General features: G+C 39.9%; 3 long non-coding RNA genes across 3 annotated transcripts in view; 1 reads left to right on the top strand and 2 right to left on the bottom strand.

Annotated features, from left to right (window-relative positions):
* LOC109169542 overlaps window positions 1–23,872 on the bottom strand; it is a 71,509-nt gene that overhangs the window by 2,543 nt on the left and 45,094 nt on the right. The window lies entirely within an intron of this gene.
* Window positions 11–15,902, top strand: LOC109169541. The gene is made up of 2 exons (XR_002052258.1): window positions 11–117; window positions 15,812–15,902. It is a non-coding gene; the product is annotated as an uncharacterized LOC109169541 (long non-coding RNA).
* On the bottom strand, window positions 2,437–6,561 carry LOC109169540. Its single transcript, XR_002052257.1, has 4 exons — window positions 6,330–6,561; window positions 6,009–6,121; window positions 2,931–3,005; window positions 2,437–2,480 (listed from the first exon to the last, which is right to left on the bottom strand). It is a non-coding gene; the product is annotated as an uncharacterized LOC109169540 (long non-coding RNA).

Raw genomic sequence — 23,872 nt, forward strand, 5'->3', positions numbered from 1 at the left:
CATGAATTTGAAGATACATAACTATAGTTTCTTATTGACTTATTGTTATGTAACATCAAAGTGGCTCGTGTTTAATTCATGCAAAGCAGTTGGGATTGTGATTAATGCGCTTCATGTGTAACTTACTGTTATAAATATAGTTAAGTGTGGACATTATGAGTTGATTATGTAACTGATGTAACGGTCGCATTTATGTCTACCATTATTACCTTCTGTTACAAATGTATATTATATATATGTAGTGTTGTAATATGTAATGATATATATGGATGAATAAGAGATTCTACCTTTCTTCATTTATCTCTCTATTCTATTTTTCCTTTTAACACGTTATCAGCCCGTGTTCTAACCAACTGAGCTTTCGGCCGAGACAAGTCAACGTTTTTTCCGGCTGTTTGCGCCGAAGGTCACCCTTTTTTTTTTTTTTTTTTTCGGTGATCTGTTCGGCTCAAAGGCTCCGCCTCATTGAGACGGTCATGGAAAGGGTTGATGGCCTTCAGACTCGATCGAACGATACCTGGATTGTGTTCGAAACATCCTTGCAGACTTGAGTCGTAGAGGCGTCTGTTTATCTCCATCGCGATCCGTTGGCTTCAGGCTGGCGATGAAGGTCCGCCAACATCCAACAACATCATCGCCAACATCCAACAACATCATCGCAATCATCAGTTCCCCGATTGCCATCAGTTGGCGATCTCTCAAATCGCGATCCAGGGTTCGACTATTGAAGCTTCGTCCACGGCAGGTTGTTTTTCGCGGACGAAGATTGAGGACGATTGTTCCCTACACCCGCTTCAGGCCACCAACGAACAGAGAGACCTGACAGAGAAAGGGGTGGTGACGATGCCGGTGGGCCTTGTGATGTTGCTCAATTTACAATGTCAGGAAACAACTCGGCGTCAACCTCGGTGGTGACACCACGCGAGCCCTCTATTTTGGCCGTCACGGTTGACCGGAGATTACCCTTCTCCTTGGGCTCGCTGTTGGCTTAATCGCCTAGAGACGGCAGAGTCAACATTCGGCGATCGCAGACGGGAGTAGGCGGAGCGACAGCTCGTAATAGGTTCGCCGTTCTCGTTCATGTTTGGACTATGACTTTGGAGGATGAAGCTAAGCATCTTATATCTTTAGTACTTGAGTTCTTCAATCATGAATGTGCATATTTCCATAAAAAGTATATTTGTAGATATGAATATCTGCTAGAGTATATATATGCACCTATCATTATGTGATCATTTGCTGCTACTTTCTCTTAAAAGGATGCCAATTAAACAGGGGTCTTGACTGGAACTTGGGTGTGTTGTATATATACCATCAATCTGTGTGTTGAACCATGGATAAAAATATTTTAATTAGACATGCATTACAGTGTATGTTGTTGAATTCTCCTCTCAATTGCCATTCTGATGTCAATTTTGGAAGTATGCCTAATAATTCTCTAAGTGTTGGCTGTGTGGCCATGGTTTTTTTTATGATGTAAATGCTACTTTGGAGAATGCTTCTAATGTTGTGCCTAATTCTATTATTAGGGCCACTAAATAGTATGACCGAATTGGTAATCTGACCAACATTGTTGGCAAAATTACCAACAACATTAGCCAAACCACCATCACCCTTATATTGCTTGGTGATCTTGGCCGGAAAAATTGAGAGTCAACCGGGCACTAGTACAGATCTGATCATTTGCTACTGTTGTACAACAGTCGCAGATACTAGCGTCACAAAAAGCCTCGGACATTACGCGACTGTTGTGGAACAGTCGCGAATTGGGTATTATTTATTTTTCATTTTCTTTATTCCGTGGTCATCTGTGACTGTTTTATGATAGAAACAGTCGCGATTGTTTTCGTTTTAATATATATCCGCGACTGTTCTAGAGGAAGAACAGTCGCGGATTTTTTTTATTTTAATTATTTAATTTATTTTTGTTAAATCCACTATTTTTTTTATAATAATTCTTGTACCTGTTATAGTTAAAGTCCTACACAACACAATTTATCTATCAATACACTACTTTATATCACCAATATCATAGAAACACAATACTTTTAACACAAAACAATCATCAATACTTTAACAAAATGCACTTGAACACAATACTATCATCAAAACACAACTACTTTATATCCTCGATTACACTTTAATATAATAATATCATCAAAACATGCACAAAACAATACTATCATCAAAACAAAACTATTTATCAATAAAACAAAAGTTACACGCACTCCGAAAAGAAGTATTTTGCCCATTGCTCCCGAATCTCATTTATGTCATTGATGGAGTACGGACTATTGCTTTCAAATGCCTACAAAAAAATTTAAGTAACCAAATTTATGTTAATTAATAAAATATAACTTAACTGTACTATACATAGTTGCATTTAAATTCACTTACCTTATCCAAATCATCAATAGATGAATATTTTGTCACGATATCAAACCATTGGTTAGTTTGATGATAACCATTGGCTTCCTCGACTATTGTGTCATTGCCACATTCAGAATAACCATTGGTTAGTTTGAGACATGAAACAGTGCCAATTTCTTTAAATTTTATCACATGAATGAATGCACATGACAAGACATTGGAAGTTAATCCACTAGAAGATGGTAGAGTCTTCTATATTACTATCAAGAAAAGATGATAACTACACCAATCTTAGGTTTATAACAAAGCCTGGCAGATGGTAAATTTTAGAATCACTCTAGTGGATTAACTTCCAATGTCTTGGTTCTCTAAGATTTTTTTAAACCAATAACAATCCAAAGCAGGATATGTGGGCTGCTCTGAAGCTTATGTTGAATGGAAACTGATTCTGCTTCAGAATATAATGTGATTTTTCAATAAACATTAGGTGCTGGGCAGTGTAAAATCACTTCTAGTTTCCTATAATACCATAACAAGAAACTGGAAACAAAACTAAGTACCTGTTTTTTAAGCTCTTTTACATTTGCACAATCTATCTTTGTTTACTCTTGCAGCACCAAGTTCCAGAGCACCCACTATCTCACCAAATTAGGGCAACCTTTGTGTTAGCTGAAATACATAAACTTCTATATAATAAACTATGGTATGGAATATGATATGATGATTAAGGGAATATCTTTATTATTATAACTGATTTATTATCTTTACTATTAGAATTGATTTATTTCCTTTAGAGATAGCAAATAATTAGGGTAAGGATCTTTAATGATTCTCCTTTCCTTTTTTATGTTTTTTGCTAGTCTTCCTTTCCTTTTTAGGTTTTACTAGTCTTTGTAACCCTCTTATATAAAGGGGATTTTCATTCTAATAAAAGGACAAGCAAGAAAGAAGTTAAGTTAAAATCAAGAGGTGGGAAAACTCTCAAAACGTTCCTATTATCTTTGTTCCTTATATTTATCTCTCAACATAGACAACCCCAATAACCCTACTCGCCCTTTGACGCGTGCTTTCGCCCGAAAACATAACATTTTGGTTCCGTTGCCGGGCGTCAATATGGGCGATATCAAGAAACTCCAGGACGAGGTCCGAGCTATCCAGGCATCCATCGTAAAACTGGAACACCTTCCTGCAGCTGTGGACTCTCTAACCGAAACAGTAACCAATCTCTCCCAGATGGTGCACTCTTTCTTCACATCGCAGGCCACCACTTCCACAACTGTGGCAGCCTCTCATGGCAACCAAGCCACTCCGGAGACCGCACTGCTGCAGCCAGCTGCTCCCATTCCGGCTACACGATTCACCAGATTGGAGTTCCCCACTTTTGATGGCAAAGGGGACCCTCTTGTTTGGCTCCATCGCTGTGAGTTGTTCTTTGATAAATCACCGCATTCTGATCATGAGAAGGTTACCACAGCAGCATATTATCTGTTCGATAGCGCCCAACTGTGATACAAACGTCGCATGCAGGATGGTCAACAATTTTCTTGGAATCAATTCAAAGGTGCATGCACCCTCCGTTTTGGACCACCCCGGAGCATCAACCCGTTAGGTGAACTGGCAAACCTCAAACAACATGGTCGGGATTTAGACGAATTCATAGATGATTTCCAGACCCTCCTCGCTAGAGCTGACAACGTCCTTTATTCTCAACAAGTCAATCTGTTCACAGCCGGCCTTGATGAGGTTCTACGTATGGATGTTGAAAGGATGCGGCCAGTTTCTCTTGATGAGGCCATTAACATAGCACGAGATTATGCTCGTAAAGGCCTCCTGCTTCACAATGCACCTCCCCGACAAACTTTCCCATCCCAAACACCCCCTAGTTGCGCCATAACAGTGCACCAACAGCCACAATCACGCCCTCAGTTCCATAAACTCTCCCCGACAGAAATGATAGAGCGCCAAAAGCGTGGCCTCTGCTATAATTGTGATGAACCATGGGTAAAGGCCCATCGTTGAAAACAACAACTATACATGCTTGGCTTTAATGGCGAAGGGGACGATGAGCCAATTGACGCAACGACCCCAGACTAATCCATTCCCACTTTTCTAGATTTCAAGCTTGAGGACAAGCTTGATGTCCAAGAGGGGAGTAATGATATGATGATTAAGGGAATATCTTTATTATTATAACTGATTTATTATCTTTACTATTAGAATTGATTTATTTCCTTTAGAGATAGCAAATAATTAGGGTAAGGATCTTTAATGATTCTCCTTTCCTTTTTATGTTTTTGCTAGTCTTCCTTTCCTTTTTATGTTTTTGCTAGTCTTCCTTTCCTTTTTATGTTTTACTAGTCTTTGTAACCCTTTTATATAAAGGGGATTTTCATTCTAATAAAAGGACAAGCAAGAAAGAAGTTAAGTTAAAATCAAGAGGTGGGAAAACTCTCAAAACGTTCCTATTATCTTTGTTCCTTATATTTATCTCTCAACGTAAACAACCCCAATAACCCTACTCGCCCTTTGACGCGTGCTTTCGCCCGAAAACATAACAGAATATTATATATCATATTCCACAAAGCATAGAATGTAGACAATCAATTAAACAACAAATATTGATTGAGCTCAAGACACTCCCAACTCCAGGTGTGTGCTATACTTGGAGCCCACCAAGACCTCCCCATTCAAAGCACAAGCCAGAATGGGAAGTCAAGGCTAAAAACCTACTAAAAGGTCCCTTAGTCGGGAACCTCCTAGCCTACCAAGTATAGCTATCATAGAGCCAAGAGCACCTAAACTCCTAGGATCTTCAACATCAATCTTCAATCTTCCACCTACCTGCAAAACAATTAAATGGCTTCATCTCTACATATGTAGATCCACCAAACAAAAGCTGCACAGTATTTCTACTGCCAGTAACCTCAACAAGCTGTAACCCTCAGAGACTGCCCAGCTAGCAGCCCATCATTGGGTTAAAGTATCCGAGTGCCATGATGAAGGTCTCAGCTGGACAGCTTCATAAACCAAACATCCTAGCAAACAAGCCTCAGCTTCTCAGTTTTCTAGGCAAGTTCACCAAGTTCTTTTACCCCTCAAGATTGCCAAGCCAAGCAACCTATCATTGGGGTTTATTATTACTTTAACATTAAATACAACACCCCTCAACTGAATATCCTTAGGGTGTTCTTCCAATAATAACCAAAACTATCCACCTAACTTATATCCCCCTCATATCCATTTTTCAACTCACTTCCTATTCATTCTTTTTTTTCACTCAGCTTTTTAAACTGACCTCCTTATAACACCTTTTCTTTTCATCATCTTTTTTTCCAAATGGCCAACAAAGAGACCCTTTTCAGGGCAGCTTTATGGACTTATCTTAAAAAATGAATAAATACAGTTAATATTCCGTAGAAACATAAAGTTAATATTCACGGACCAATCTACAGTTTGGTTTTAATAACACTAGTTAGATGAAGTTTATTAACAAAACTCTACAGTCTTCAGAGACTATAGGCTGGATCAATGGAAAATCACAAGAACACCTCAAATTGACATGGATTTAAACAAACTGGGATCTAATAAAAAGCAATTATGCATAAAGAAACACACTTGAGAGATAGAAATGCACTCACCAAGCATATATCAAAAAGGGCTCTAGTATTTTGCCACCAGTTAAGTCTACAGTTAATGCATAATATTTCTTGGCTGTCTGAAGATTTTCTTGTCCACCTAGCGTATATAGAATCTGGTTCAGCCAAAAAGAGTCCACACAACATTTAATTACATGGTTTAAGGAGGGGAAAATATCAAGTTCTATAGTGATTTATAATATTAGAGCAATTTATCTTCATAGAATCTGTTAAATAGGGAATTGGAAGAAGAGAAAGAAAGGCATGTCTAAGAACAAACACTTTGCACATTTAGATTATTATCTCCGTGAAGAACAAACTAACCTGGTTATTGCAGATGGACGGTGGCTGTGGCGAGCGGAGACGGTGACGGCGGCTGTGGCGACCAGAGACAGTGACAGACTGACAGTGGTTATGGCGGGCGGAGGCAGTGACGGTCGTCGCGTCCGCACCTGTGGCGGAGGAAAGGGCGTTCAACGGCTGTGGAGGCGTTCGCCGTTGAAGATGGCTGTGGCGGCGTTCGCCGTTCGCAGTTCGTCGGAGGAGCTGAGATCGAAAGTTTTTAATTTTCAATTCATTTGATTTGTTATTGTTGCATAAGGTGCAGTGGTAGGGTTTTTTTTTATTGTTTTTTGAAATAAATTTTAATTATTATTTTTTTAAATAAATTCCGCCACTGTTTCAACTAGAAACAGTAGCGAAATATTAAAGCGTTATTTCAATTATTACGAAATTGTCACCGCGAATTTTTGAATTAAGAATACACTACTATTTTTTTTAAACAGTAGCTAAATGCCAGTCTCCTATGCCCTGTTTTGTACTAGTGGAAACTACTGAAGCAAAGTTTTCGATGGCTCACTGGGAGAACTGTTTCCTAATTTACTTTCTGGTAGAAGAATGCCCGAAGCTTTGCACCTGTTATTAGTGAGGATGTTTGGAAATTTTGTTAGGAGGGGAATAAAAACCAAGAGTTGCTATGACAAGAAACAGAATTGTTTCTTCGATTTATTCTGGCAAGCTAAGGTTAGCTTACGGTTTTTCATATTTGATGTGAAGTTTTTAATCCATGCATGTGTATAAAGAAAGTTGAGATCATTTACCAACACAAGCAACTGAGACTATTTGTGATGTGCATATGCTTGGGCAATATGCCTGGTCATCGGATCGTTTTTAATAAAGGTCTAGAAGACTTCTAATGGGATTGATTTTTGGATGATTAATGACTCGTGAAAAGTCTTAAATTTCTAACTTTAATGCTATGTTATTCAATCCAAAATATTTTATGATCATGTCACAAAGTAATACATGATATAGTTATTTAAAATGCTATGTGTTTGAAAGTTAGAAGTAAATTACGTCATAATAATTTGCTCGAAGCAAATTAGTTGTATATATTTGATGACGATGACTTCTTATATGTTTATGAATTTTTGAGATCCTGAATGGTCTCACCATTTATACATCTATTTGGCATTTAACCTATTTAAGATGGTTGCGTACTCGTATAATCTCATTTAATTAATATGTATGCTTTCTCTATTTTGACATATATGTGCATATACTTATGAGTACTCCATATGTTGCGATATTTTTTTTTTTCAAATTGTAAAGACCCAAATTCCTTTAAATTATGCCATGAACAATTGGGTCACTTAGGACAAACATAATGAGTCAGATATTGAAATTTCTTACCCATATATGAGTAAATTATAAAGCATGTGTGAATGAGAAATTATCAAATTATTTATTTTTGGGGATATTTGTATTAATTCAAATCTGACTCACTGCATATCGTAATTATTCCCCCATACACATAGTACGTGGTAGAATTACACATTTTCCGATCTGAGTTTCTAGTCTTCGTATGTAGTCCATTTTATTGTATCACCACCTCACGCGTATCTCGATGGGCTAAAACCTCTGTCTGTTGTTTAAATACCTAGAGCCCATTATAGGGGATCTATAGATACGCTGACTACATACATGAATCATGAAGATCATTTCACGGCATTAGGGGGAGATGAGTCCAAATTTAATGAAATGACGAGAAGTTCCATGCAATGGAAAGATCTTCATTAGTTAAGAAATCCATGTACTAGTTAGACTGAACTAGAAGTTCAAAAGATAGTCTATATATTTGCGATTTGCAAATAATCTGCCAAATACATCTATTGATCATATCGATCATAAAAGAGTGATTAGGTCCCATATACTTTTCCCAACTTGGACCAAATATATCTACTGATACTCCTTGACGCCAGAAGTGTAGGAGATCTATCGGTGAAAGAAATATGAATCATAATACTCCCTCTGTCCCGATTTATGTGTCATACTTTGCTTTTGCACGGATTTTTAGAAAGTAAGTAGAAGAATGCTTGCTTTCCCATTTTGCCCCCAACTTACCCATGTGCTGTGAGTTGACCATTCAATCTTCATTCCACATCAAACATCTTTCTCTCTCCTCTTTCCTTTCTTCTTTCTTAGATTTGCGTAAATGGAGTTTGATATGCAAATTTTCTTAGATTATTTCATTTCAAATCTAAGCCAAACCTCTATGGATTTTCATTTCTCAAAATTTGATAATCATCTTAGTGGCAATGGTTTTACAGATTTTGATGACGTCGGAGTTATGTAGAAGAAGAGTTCATCTCCTTTGTACTTCTACCCAATATATTTTTTCTTCTCAAATACTCCATTTTTAGGAAATCAAAGCTTGAAATACATTTTTCCACCTCCATTTTACAAAGGAAAAAAGGTACTAGAAGTTTCAGTAAGTGGAGTAACAAAACATACATACTTTGTGTGAGATGCCGCCACTGTAGCTTCTACACCCAGACGAGATGGAGTGCTGCTTGTGCATATCTTATTACTCACACTAGAAAACATAATTGGAGTAGTAAGGAAATTAGGAGAACTAATACTGGAACATGTTTGGTTTTGATTCTTAAAAAGGGGTATGGTTGATTTGATTAGTCATATTTCTCTAGAAAAGCTAATAGTTGGATTATATTAAAATTTTTAAATCCAAGGGTATTTTGGGAAAAATAGAAAGGTACTAGTGTTTATTTTAGGAAAGTGGACAATATTTTGGGACGGATGAAAAAGGAAAGTAAGACAGATAAAATGGGACGGAGGGAGTACTAGATCTAGTAAAGAAACATTGTCACTCTTAAAATAGCTTGAACAATTATGTCCTGCAGACGTTCGTCCAGATGACGAAAAAGCCTAGTAAAATTTATAGGTGCACCAAACAAACGTAATACTAGGGATGCGGAACGACCATATCAAAATATCTTTGGGAAATGTCTAGAATCTGCTCATTTTAGAAATTTGTCATTAACTTTTACAAATATGGGAGACATTTATAAAAATGTTATAGTTGTCGACAACACAATTGCCATTACAAATTGCTCGTTATATGATAATCTGGATCCAGAGTTAGGCACCAGAAGTGTCATGGCTATTTATTTAACATATAAAGGAGCAATTAAGGCATCTATGGGTTCACGCAGAGACCCTTAATTGATTTTAATCAAATATACTCTCCCACGGTAAATGGCATTAAGTTCCGCTACATAATACAATTGGCAGAATAATAAATTTAGATATGCAGTTAAATTTATCTTGAGAAATCCTTATGGATTTATAATTCCCGAAATGAGGATTTATTTAAGTATTATTATGTGCCATTATTTACTCTTTAAAGAGTTACGAATGAGGTTATTATCCTCGTATAGAAGGAATAATATGTACAATTATGTGCTCAATAAAGAGTTGATAATGGACTTATTTATTATCTCAGTCAATATTTATGGTGTAAACATCAATGAAATATATAAAGAGCTCGATGATGTCAGTTCATGTTTGAAGACTGAGATATTTTTTTTTTTGAAATAAAAAGCTTGTGAAAGCTATAAGTATTATCTCGACTTGAAGATCGAGTTTTTGCTTGAAGAATTTTGTTATACACCAGTTAGCTAATACTTGATTTTGATTAGATACTTATACAAATCAATATATAATGGGCTACTTGGGTACTGGCTATTATTTTTGTATCCCCATAATGCCAAGTCCCAAAACTGGTTGTACTATATTTACCCCCATTGTTCTATAAAAGGACAATAAAGATTGTGTCGCTCAAATGATAAAATAATATATAATGAAATCTTTTTGACTAAGATATTATGGTGTCAACCTTATACCCACGTGAGCTCGAGAAGAGTCAAGAGATTATTATAAAGTATATTTGTTCCATTGACAATTGTACATATTTCTTTCAAAAAAAAAAAATTGTACATATTTATTTACAAAATTCCTCTATACATTTTGGAAATTTAATGTATAGGACATCAAGATTGTTATCTTGAGGGGGAGTATAATTTTACATGAATCAATCCTGAAAATTGATGACTAACGACACATACATCATGCACTCTTTTCCTCAACTAATTTTTTCCAGTGGTTTTTTTTTTTTTTTAATGAGGTTTTTAACGAGGCATGAGTATGATATAGTAATGACGATTAGAGAATAACTTTCGATTCAATTCAAACAGGATAAAGATTACAGAGTATATTCACAACTAAAACTCTAACTAATCCTGAATAATAGAACTAGTGTTGACTGACTAATTCTAACCACAAACTATAAGACAATATATTATACAATAATAATATGTAAATAATAACTTCACTAATACACCCCCTCAAGCACAAGGCGGAAGTGAGGCCACATTGAGCTTGCCTCGTAGAGTAGAAAAACGCGGTGCTGGAAGCGGCTTGGTGAAGATATCAGCTAGCTGATCAGCAGTAGATACATAATTCACAACGAAGTCCCCCGAAGCAACTTTATCACGGACAAAGTGATAGTCTATTTCCACGTGCTTAGTGCGAGCATGGAAGACCGGATTAGCACACAGATAAGTCGCACCTAGATTATCACACCACAGTGTCGCAGGCTGACCAGAGTGTAACCCAAGTTCCTGAAGTAAAGATACAACCCAAGTTACCTCGGCAGAGACATCAGCTAACGCTTTGTACTCAGCCTCAGTGGAAGAGCGGGCCACAGTTCGCTGTTTCTTGGACAACCACGAGATAAGATTAGAACCCAAATAGACAGCATAACCACTGGTACTTTTCCTGTCGATGGGACAGCCAGCCCAGTCAGAATCAGAGTAAGCGTGTATAGTAGTAGAAGTAGACGGTGTAAGCTGTAGCCCATAGTCAAGGGTGCCCTTGATGTACCGGAGAACCCGTTTCACTAGATGCCAGTGATCCTCTGTCGGAGAGTGCATGAACTGACAAAGCCGATTAACCGCATAAGCCAAATCGGGACGCGTGATCGTAAGATACTGCAATGCACCAACAATGCGACGATACTGTGTCGGATTATCATACGGCGTGTCTATCGGAGTGACTGACTTGGTGACAGCCGCCGGAGTGGCCAACGGCTTGTAGTCAACCATTCCTGAGCGACCGAGAAGATCCATCATGTACCGCCGCTGAGACAAAAGAAGACCATCACCAACCACAACCGTCTCGATACCCAAAAAGAATCCTGGTGACCCCAGATCGCGGATTTTAAAGGTCGTAGACAGACGCTGTAGTAAGGTAGTCACAAGCTGAGCATCATTACCCATCATAATGATGTCATCTACATAGACCAGCAAGTAAACACGTGAATCACCGGCCGTGTAATAAAACAAAGACACGTCAGTTTTTGATGCTCGGAACCCTGTGGACAGCAGAAAATCATGTAGACGTTTAAACCAGGCTCTCGGCGCCTGCTTCAGCCCATAAAGAGACCGTTGCAAATGACATACGTGACCAGGTGTTGTAGGGTCTTCATACCCCGGAGGTTGCTTCATGTAAACCGTCTCAGATAGGTGCCCATTGAGGAAGGCGTTGTGGACATCGAGTTGCCGTAGAGTCCACCCTTTGGATACAGCTAATGAAAAAAGCATGCGGACTGTAGTAGGTTTGACTACCGGACTGAATGTGTCGAAAAAGTCCTCCCCTGCGACCTGATTAAAGCCCTTGGCTACCAAGCGTGCTTTATACCGTTCTACTGACCCATTTGCCGTACGTTTTGTTCGAAATACCCACTTGCTACCAATTATGTTCATATGTGGTTCCGGCGGGACAAGGCGCCAAGTGTGATTGTGGAGTAGGGCATTAAACTCCTGATCCATTGCCTCACGCCAGTGAGCATGGCCAACTGCCTGTGAATAACACGTTGGGTCAGTACTTATAGTTAAGGCCTGAAAAGACTCATCCGTACCCCTCGTCATATGACGTAGGCGCATGACATGATCCCGTTCCTGTGGTTGAGCACGTTTCTTTCGGGTTCGTGCCGGTGCTGTGTGAGTGATCGCTAACTGTGGCGGATCACGTGCCAAGGGAATGGGTTCAGATTCAACCATTACTCGAGGGCTTGTAGGTACGGTGGGCACTTTAGGTGGAGTTGCCGTAACAACAGGTGCAGCCGCCCACGGTAAGCCAGGTGGTGGCGACACTTGTTGCATATTCTTCGCTGAAAAAGGAAACACATGTTCATCAAAGCGGACATGGCGGCAGATATAGGTCTTACCAGTCGCCAAGTCAGTGCATCTGTATCCCCTAAAGCTGGGAGGGTAACCTAGGAAGACGCACGGGGTGGAGCGATACTCTATCTTATGCCTGTTATACGGGCGTAGATGAGGGTAACACTGACACCCGAAGACACGAAGGAAGGTATATGGGGGTGACACTTTGAAGAGGCGAGTGTATGGGTTTTCATAATTAATGGCTGAGGACGGTAAGTAGTTGATTAAGATAGTTGCTGTTTCAAACGCATATTCCCAATATTCATGTGGGACTTTTCCTTCAGCTAGTAGAGTTAAAGCCCATTTCGACAATATGTCGATTACGGCGCTCTACACGCCCATTTTGCTCATGTGTGTATGCACATGACTGGCGGTGATTGATGCCTAAGGTTTGAAATACAGTGTTTAATTTTCTGTATTCACCCCCTAGATCCGATTGGACTGACTTTATAGAACGCCCAAATTGGCGCTCGACCAAAACACGAAACGACTCGAAACATTTATAAATATCTGATTTTACCCGTAATGGATAAAACCAGCAAAAGCGAGAAAAATCATCTACAAATAAACAAAAATAACGATATCCACTAATAGAGAGGACCGGAGACGGTCCCCAAATATCGGTAAAAATAAGATCTAGTACATTTTCACTAGAACGTTGTACATTATCTAATTTAAACCGTGATGATTTCCCCAAGTGGCACGAGACGCAGGAACTGACTGGATCATTTTTATTGGATATGACCGGGCAATCTTGTAGAACTTTATTTTGGACAGTTTTGTGTGGGTGACCAAGCCGTTGGTGCCAAACTGTAGGAGTGGCCCGGGAAGTAACAAACGCAAAATGTGAAGGTGACGCCGAAAGCTTGTAAAGACCGCCCGTAACTAGACCCCTAAGTAGAACTGCTTTGGTGATGGAATCCTTCACAAAAAAAACAAGAATCATGAAACTCAAAATAAACACCGTTATCTACTGCAAATTTATGAACAGACAGTAACGGGACCGAAAGACTCGGGACATGCAATATATTATTTAAACACAGAGTTTTTGACGCGGAAGGAAGAGATGCACGACCGACTCTAGTAATGGCCAAACCTGCACCATTACCCACGCGGAGCACATCCGAACCAGTAAATTCCTCCGACTGCCCCATCATACTCGCATCGGGGGTTGCATGCGCGGTGGCACCGGTGTCCGAGTACCACCCATCAATAGGAGCATGTGTCGGAGCCACCAGGGTGTCACTTGACACGGCAACATTGGCTTGTGGTGTGGCAGGTTGGGGATGATACCGTTTAAAACAGTACATAGCCGAATGTCCGTGAGAGCGGCATATTTGGCACCGTGGTCCTCCTCGGCCTCCTCGACCCTGCCGGCCACCGCGCCCACCGCGACCACCAGATTGTTGCTGCTGCCGTCCGGCCTGCTGCTGCTGTTGGCGTCCGCCTCCAGAGGAACCACATCGGCCGGAGCCAGCGTAGAACGCCGTGTGTGCTGCAGTAGCGTCGACAGTGGGATATTCATCCACTAGGATGAACTCGTTAGCCTGTAGGTAGTCCGAAAGATGCTCCAGAGACACTGGTTTGCCGGAGGTGTACGCAGCCGCTAGTGTTTTCAGTTCTGGACGGAGGCCACGAATAACGTACAAGTTCTGCTCCGTTAAGGACAGAGGACGACCGGCTTGAACGAGTGATTCAACCAACACCCCTGCGCGCCCAAGGTAATCGGACGTGGTGGAATTGCCCTGGCGGAGAAGCTGGAATTGCCCCAATAAATTGAGACACCGAGCATGACTAGAGGACCCTAACGCCGTGGTGATGGATTCCCAGATCGCCGCAGACGTGTTTCGGCCGAGGGCAAGGTGCAAGACCTCATCTGACATGGACGATATCACCAGTGAAAGTATGGACTGGTCCTGCTTCATCCACGCGTGGTGTGCGGGGTTCGGAACAGTGCTCGCCGGTGTCGTGCTGGAGTCCGCAGAAGACGACGCAACCGTGATTGTTGCCGGCGGGAATGGCAGAGTACCATCAACATAACCCAGGAGTTCCTGGCTCCGAAGGAATGGGAGGAGCTGTGTACGCCAGAACAGAAAGTTCCGGGATGTCAGCTTCATGGTGATGTAGTGATGAGCACCTGCGAGAGAACCCCCGGTGGCCGGAGACGGCATACCAGCGGCGGCAGAGGGAGTGTGTTCGGAGGAATTAGATGACATTCCGGGAAGAAGGTGGTTGATAATTGGCGATGGAGGTTACGGTGGAGAGGGGGAAATTTGGATGGTGGAGATACGAAAGGATCGTTTTCCGGCTGATACCAGATTAGAGAATAACTTTCGATTCAATTCAAACAGGATAAAGATTACAGAGTATATTCACAACTAAAACTCTAACTAATCCTGAATAATAGAACTAGTGTTGACTGACTAATTCTAACCACAAACTATAAGACAATATATTATACAATAATAATATGTAAATAATAACTTCACTAATAATGACAATGGGGAAAAGTTGCAAAATAATTACTTAAACGGACAAACTCCAAAATCCTGAAGATTATGCAGGTTATGCCCTGGAGGCTTATGGGTGTACTCTTTTTCCCTTAACTAAGTTTTTCCCACAGAGTTTTCTTAAGTTAAGGTTTTTAATGAGGCAATCAGTACAATATATGATTTTACAAATATTATGTACTCTTTTCTTCAACTAGGTTTTTCCCACGTGATTTTCCTAGTGAAATGTTTAATGAGGCATGAATATGTATTTTCAAATATTCTATCCATATACCTTGTACTTGTTTAGGTTTTTTCCCACGGGGTTTTCCTAACAAGTTTGCAAGTTTCTTTTTTTAATGAGGCAAGATCGTGGTGTTATAATGTCTAGGGGGGGGGGGTGTTATAAATATAGTTAAGTGTGGACATTATGAGTTGATTATGTAACTGATGTAACAGTCGCATTTATGTCTACCATTATTACCTTCCGTTAGAAATGTATATTATATATATGTAGTGTTGTAATATGTAATGATATATATGGATGAATAAGAGATTCTCCCTTTCTTCCTTTATCTCTCTATTCTATTTTTCCTTTTAACACTTACAACTTAAACTTCTCCAATTTTTATGATATTAATTTAATGTCAATGACCTTGTGGTCTAGTGTCATAAAGTGACTCTCCCAAATGGAAGGTCATGGAGATAGTAGATATGAACAGATATCTACTAAAAGCAAATAATATTGATGAGATTTTAACATGTAATAGGCTAATAGGCATGGATGCTATAATTCTTTTAGAGTACCATATTTTAGATTGTTGTGATATTGCATGTTTAATGTAAATTTAAAATCAATTGACACTCTTGATTTGAGACAAAATGTCAACCTTTTTGACTTTTTCTATTCTCCTATATTTTTATTCATTTTCTCCGCCAACTCTTTATCGCCCAGCAACTCCTTAAAGTTTCAACTCTAATTGTCCGTTTATAATTACTTCATTTCTAGTTCTTTATGTGATGTTAGATCATGATAGTTTCATTTATGTTAAATTTTAATATGTAAACAAACCTATTTAAATGTTAGATCATGATAATTTCATTTCAAAATGTTAAATTTTAATATGTAAACAAACCTATTTAAATTTAAAGCTATTTAAATTTTATGAAGATGTCAGTTTTAGTCTTTTAATTTTATCAAACACTTTTAAGCAACTTAACAGCTCTTTAGTTTTCAACTTCTATCATATAGTTTTTCAGCTTTCAGCTAGGTTTGCCAAACATAGCCAATGAAGGCTAAAAATGAGAAAAAAAATAACAAATCAAATGTAATAAATAAATTTTTGTATGTAAAAATTCAAAATTATAAATTAATTTTTATTTATTTTAAAAACATTAAAAATGATTTTAAAAAAATGTTTTCTTTAAGATGTTGGAATGAATGAGATTTTTTCACACATCACATTGGGTCTCTCTTTTTAAACCTGCATTTCTTCCTTTTTGATTGGGAAAGAGGGTTAGAGACTTAGAGAGTTTAAACCGTTCACATCTTAACCTAAAGCATGGTTGCAATAGGCGCTAGGCGCTAGTCGGGCGGTAGACTAGCGCCTAGACGGCCTAGGCGGGGCCTAAGCGGTCGCCTAGGCGGCTAACTGAAAAAATGAAAAACAGTGTACGTGTGTAGGTGCATATATGTCATATTATACATACATACATACATACATACATACACACATACATATATATATATATATATATATATATATATATATATATATATATATATATATATATATATATATATATATAAATTGGCAAGGTCGAGTCGGCCGGGTTAACTCGACTAACTCGATAGAAATTGACGAATTAACTCGGCGTAATCGGCCGAGTTAGGCGCTAGGCGGACGCCTAGGCGGCCGGTCTCCTAAGCGGGTGCCTAGGGAGGAAATCGCCACGGCCTAGGGGCGCCTAGCGCCTAGGAGCTGATTACTCGGTGCCTAGGCAGGATTTTTGCAACCCTGACCTAAAGTAAAAAATCAGGACACTTAAGCAAATCGTCTTAAATCGTACATAGTTACATACATGTACATTATTTGTATCTCATATGTAATTATTTTATCAAGTTGTTGAAGATGTACTCTTCTCCAATGAGTTATCATTAATCTTTAATCAAGTAAAAACAAAAAGGCATGAAGTTGAATAAGTAGTTAACATTTTTTTATTCAGTTCCTACAATACGCAATTCAGTTTGAACCAGATGGTTTAAACTGAATCATAATCATCCCTAGCGATAGGAGAACATAAAAAATTATTATATCATGGACCATTGTTCGTTATGCGTCATGAACCTAGTGTAGACACAGAAAATTTGAATCCAACAAATAGACTGATAAATGGTCGGTGGACCGGTGTTGAGGTTAAATGTTGGGCCAATTTAATTAATTGGATCATATAAATTAATTTAATTTAATTAGCTCAATTAGAATTTGATTTGGGCTATTGAATTAATTGATTAGTTGGCCCAAGCCCACTTCATATTTGAATTCAAATTATAATTATAATTTAAATATAATATTAATTTTATTATATTTGAATTAGATAATTATAATTTTATTTGAATTTGAATTAGATTATACAATAATGAACCTGGACTTGATCTTGGACAAGGTTCATTTTCCTAATTAATTAATTAATTAATTAATTAGTTAACTAAAAAGGGGGGTTGGTTGAGGAATTTTGGTTAAGCTTTTAGTATAAATAGGGCCTTCATTTTCATTCCAAAAGACACTTGAAACTTGAAGAACTTGAAGGCTTAGAGCCTGAAGGCATTGAAGAACGCTTGAAGTTGAAGGCATTTTTTGTTGATTTTGCAGGCAATTTGAATCCATTGCAGGTACTTTGGATTTTTGCAGAATTGATTGTCTCGAAGATATTGACGTCTTTTGAAGGCGTTTGAGGACCTTAAAGCAGCTTGAATCCATTGCATGTGTTTTGAAACTTTGCAGGGTTGATTACTTCTAAATTCTTGACGCTCGTTGTTGGAAGTCACGCCAATTGAATCCCAGAAGCTACGCCACTTAAATCCCGGAGGCACGGGCCACTTAAATCCTGGAGGCTACGCTATTTGAATCCCGGAGGCACTTCCATAGATAACGTCAGTGAAGAATCAGAGGACTAGACAGAGATTTTGTACATGCATATTGAATTATACACACGCTGTACACGGAATTTTTGTGAATATATACAAAGTTTACTTTTTTGTGTTTACAGATTTTGACACACCTAGTGGGACTACTCTGCCTCTCATCTCTTCACTATTGATTCACGAGCTCTACAAGGAATGAATCCAAATGACATCAAGAAATCCCTCCTCCAAGATGACCTATGCTCAAGCTACCCGCTCCAAGGCATCATCCGTGGGCGGTTCCGGTGATAGCTAAAATGTGGAAGGAGCAATGACTCGGAGCCGAGTGAGGAACCTAGGGGTGCAACTGAACGAGACCCAGAACATGGTTCGTAACATCGTCCGAAGGATTGAAAGCAACTCCACCAAGTCATGGAAAACCGCATATGACAAGGGTTCATCTTCGACGAGGGAAACTGTTGGCGACAAGAGTCATATGGGCCCTACTACCACAAAAGGAACTCCCAGCAGCAAGAGTATGACTCCTTCAAAAGGAACCCCTAGCAGCGGTAGCTCGTCTCCTACATCTCAATCATCACCTCTGCAGAAAACATCGTCGGAATTGACTCACAGCTACACAGTCATGCCCGTTATGACGACGAACGCAGCTTCGGTGGAGGAACAACTAGCAAACATCACCAAAGCTCTTGAGGGGATAACTACGTTCATGCATAACCAAGAAAGGAGAATCAATGAGCTCAGTGAAAAGGTTGAAAGCGGAAGAAACGGCGAAACAAGTCGAGCTTCCGAGAAGCAGTCTCAAACCCAAGAGGATGATATTGATGTCGAGTCACCGCGTCATGAAAGTAGGCCAGGAATGGAAGAGACAATCTCTCGTCCACTACCCGCTGAGAAGAGTATTCCAATTTCTGAGGGCATGATACCTGTAGACCAGTTGAACGACTACATCATGGGAGCAATTAAAGGGAAGCTCGAGGGAGGACAATCTTCATATACTTACACTAAGCCCTATACTCAGAGGATTGAAGAAATGAAGATGCCGCTGGGCTATCAACCTCCCAAGTTCCAGCAGTTTGATGGAAAAGGCAACCCAAGGCAGCACATCGCCCACTTCATTGAAACCTGTAATGATGCAGGAACATACGAAGACCTCTTCGTCAAGTAGTTCGTCCGCTCTCTGAAGGGCACTGCCTTTGATTGGTACACCGACCTGGAGCATGGTTGCATTGATAGCTGGAATGATATGGAGCGCGAGTTCTTGACCCGATTTACAGCACAAGAAGGACTGTCAGCTTCTTGGAGCTCACCACTACCCACCAATGGAAGGGTGAGCGTGCATGCGCTTACATCGAGAGATGGAGGGAGTTGTGCCTTAACTGTAAAGAAAGGATATCCCAAAGCTCCGCAATTGAAATGTGCATCCAAGGCATGCACTTTGAGCTCTCTTACATCTTGTAGGGAATCAAGCCTAGAGCATTTGAAGAACTATCCAGTCGTGCTCATGACATGGAATTGAGTATTGAAGCTAATGGGGGACTAAGTATGTCAAGTATGCCCGGCTCATCAAAGGCACCTGCAAACCAGGATGTCAACAAATGGAGTAAGTTTTTCCAAAGCAAGAGAAGAAAGAGACGATGAACGTGATGACAGGACCAATGCGGGTGTTCACCAAAGTAACTGAGAAGCCCAAGCAAAGATCATTCCCTGGCCCATCAAGGGGAGCTAGAAAAACAATTGTTGAAGAGTGGCAGGAGAAACAATATTCATTCTTAGATTCTGACGTTTCTCCTATGTTTGACGAGTTGCTGAAACTCAAATTAATTGAGTTGCCTGAGATGAAGCGCCCCGAAGAAGCTTCTAGGGTGGATGACCTCAACTATTGCAAGTATCATCGTCTCCTCGGACACCCGATTGAAAAATGCTTCGTCTTTAAGGATAAAGTGATGGGGCTTGCTCGTGATGGAAAGATAGAGCTTGCGGATGCTAGCGCAAGCACAAACCAAATTTCATGTGGGAGGTTTGCTCCATTACTTATAGAAGATGAGGAGAGTAATGGGGGCAAGCAACATAAACGCACACTTCCATTTAGAGTAAAGCATGCTGACGTCCAGTATTTAAAACCATCACAACTTGATCCTGCTAGTCATATTAGACCATTAAAGAAAATGACAAAGCAATGGGTTGAGAAAAAGTCGGCAAGGGACCCCGTCCATGACTCGAAGAAGAAAGGACTTCCCAACAAGCCACAGGCACCAGTTACCCTAGCTCAATACATGCCAAAGGGGTTTCGCCTGAGTAGAACAGACATTCTTGGAACTTGCTTGAATACAATGAAGAACATGTTGAAGTGGGAGAATCTTCATTCCCCTTGATTGAAGGAATCAACGAGGTCCAAACTCGCAAAGCCGCGTCTTACACTGCGGAGATAATTTTAAAAGATGAAGATCTATTGTTTGGTGGTACACCACACAATTGCCCGCTGTACGTAGAAGGTTATACACGTGAGCAAGGAATCAAAAGGATTTTGATTGATCAAGGATCGGCTGTGAATATTCTGTCACTCCGAGCTATGAAAGAACTTGGCATCTCTACCGACGAGCTCTCTTAAAGCCGCTTGATGATTCAAGGTTTTAATCAAGGTGGGCAAAGGGCACTAGGTACCATCAGACTCGATCTCAGGGTCGGAACATTGAACTCAAATACACTATGTTATGTGATAGATGCATGGACATCTTACAATTTGTTGCTAGGCCGACCTTGGATACATGAGAACGAAGTAGTCCCCTCATCATGGCACCAGTGCCTCATGTTTGAAAAATGCGGTGTGATAGAAAAGGTGGTCGCTGATGAAAGTCCATTCACCGAAGCAGAGTCGTACTTTGCAGACGCAAAATTTTACTTGAAGAAACAAGTTGTAGAGGAGGCTGACCAAAGCGATGTTGACACACCTCCCGATCCAAAGTGGAAAGGCAAACAAGTCGTAGACCAACTTCATTGCCATAAGGAACTTGTTTTCCCGCTTACAAGAATTGAACCATTGAAAGCTCCCCCAGCCAAACCGCTTGGAGAAGAAACCAAAGATAACGATGCTCGGGGTTGAATAGATGAAATGTTGCCTGTTAAGCGCACTAATGGCTTTGACCCCAATGCTTATAAACTTCTAGCTAAAGCTGGCTACAATCCCAAGGAGCCGCAGAAGTTGGGGAAGCTTATCCCAGAAGCCGGCGGTAAAGGCAAGTCAAATCAGCAGGGACCGCATGAACGTAAAGGATTAGGCTATGGGCCCCCTAAACCAATGCGAATCTTCATAAACAGGGCCGCAAGTAATTGCATAATGTCTACCGATGAGGAGGAACACCACAAGAGGCAATCAGTCTTTGATAGGATTGGCGAGGTAGAACCACGACGGTCAGCCTTTCATAGGCTCGGGTCAAATCCCAAACCTGCTAAGAGGAAGTCCGTACACGACAGGCTCGGAGCTGCTCGAGTTTTAAAAGAACACACCGATATTTCTATTGAAATAGAGTCTTCAAAAAGACTTAGAAGTATAGTTCCCTCTCGTATGAGACGAGAAGTTGATATCCATGTTTCATGTAGCAAAGTCTTGAAGGTCCAGCCAAAGACCATTATATACACCCGTGTGCAAGAAGAAAAAGAAGAAGACCTTGATTCAAGTTATGGAGCGACACCAACCCAAGATGAGGTGCCGTCTTCATTCCACATTAATTGACATGATGAGATCCCGGTTGCGGGGGGCATGTACAACTTGGTTGATGAAAATGGTGCGCAAGTTGGCCCTATTAATTAAGTAAACGACATTAATTGACATGATGAGATCCCGGTTGCGGGGGTGGTTGATGAAAATGATGCGCAGGTTGGCCCTATTAATTAAGTAAACGAGACTACTTGATGAATGATATCCACCACAAATGCAGCACGTGGTTAAACTGCTAATGCATCTCGCTTGTCCATGGGTAGGCCCAAGTCATAGACGCTCCTGGCCCGCATGAGTTTAAACTGTGAACGGCTTTACTTAAAAAAAAAAAAAAAACATTGAACTACGTTTGACTTGATCTCCTTTGCATGGAGTACGTAGGCAGCTTAGAAATTTTATTATCTAAGTTCAGTTATGGCAAAAAAAAGTTCTGTTCACATTGCGCATAATGGTAATGTTGTAATTAAGTCAAGATCACGTCAATTATTGGCATGGGAAAAAGTGGAAAGAAGTGTAGAAATCATTAGAAGACAACTATCAAGGCATGCATTCTTGTAGCAGCGTTGCTTAGCATTTTGATTGTATCTTGATGTACAGTGGTCCGATTAATGTGATTTAAGTGTCGTTGGAAAGATAATTACAATGCTAAAACTCTCTTAGACATCAAAGTCTGAATTTGAGTTTTAATGGGTCAAACATTAAGGCGAATTGAGGCCACGAATATGTCCATAATGGCTCATGTTCAAATTTTATTTGAATATTTCAAAGATACGATTCATCGATTTTATTATATTAAATTACAAGACTAGTTTGCTTTGATGGTTCAAGAAAGAGCTTCAGGTGTTGGTTGTTCATGTTTCTTGATATCACTGCGATTTTCCGAGTGCACCATTTTGAACGATCTTCAGAGTGCAACATTTTGAACTACGCCAAAATTGAGAAAGTGGCTGCCATATTAAAGTACGTACACATGTATATGTAGCATATGCATAACACAAAACCATGTTAATGAGTTATGTATATATTACATGCATGTCTATATATACATTCGTGGGTTACATATATACCCATATACTTTCAAAAATATTATATACACATAATACTTATTATTATTGTTATAATTATTATCAAAATATTGAAGAAAAAAAAACAGAAACAAAAAAAAAAACGAAACAAAAGGGCAAAAAAAAACACAAAACAGAAAGAAGTAAAAGAGCAAAATGAAAAAAAAAAAAAAAAAAAAAAGAAGAGAAAGGGGAACACGAAAACAAAAAAAGAAAGCAAAAGGAAAGATAGGTGGTTGTGCTGTCGTAGGCTATCCATGTGTTGTCACTATCAAATTAATTCACCATCAAAGTGATTAAAACTCCTCCCAGCTCACAAAGACATGTTCACCGTATTTCATTATGTAGTTCTTCTTCCATTTCTTCCCTCAAAGTAGACAACAACAAGGCTCCATCGACGATAGAGAAACAAAGCACCTGCGGGAATTCAAAGACAAAGAAAATAGTGCCCGACGACAGTCAACGGCGCAAAGCTTCCAATATGCATGGTTCCTGGTCTCGCCCCATCAATTTCCAGTGGCATAATGAAGGAGAAGAGCTTCTAGCGGCATCTACGGTGAAGAAGCAGAGTTGGACGGCAGACTCCAGCGGCGTTAGAACGAACTCTCGCGGGCGATGGTTGAGCAGCAGGTTCTGGTCTCCATCTTGAGCTTCCCTACAGTAAAACAAGAAGTCGTCGCAAGTAGCGTCGACGGCGAGGAACAAACTCCGGCAAGAAGCTTAGCAACATCAACCTCCATGCAGTAGAGAAGCAGAGATGAGAAGAAGGTGACTTCAGGCATTGATTTCCAGCGGCGACGGCCTTCATCAACTCCGGCGATCTTCGGTGACTTCTGCGAGGAACTCCGGCGAGAGTAGCAACGAACCTCCTGC

This window comes from Ipomoea nil, unplaced genomic scaffold, assembly GCF_001879475.1.
Source record: "Ipomoea nil cultivar Tokyo-kokei standard unplaced genomic scaffold, Asagao_1.1 scaffold3314, whole genome shotgun sequence".
Lineage (NCBI taxonomy): Eukaryota > Viridiplantae > Streptophyta > Magnoliopsida > Solanales > Convolvulaceae > Ipomoea > Ipomoea nil.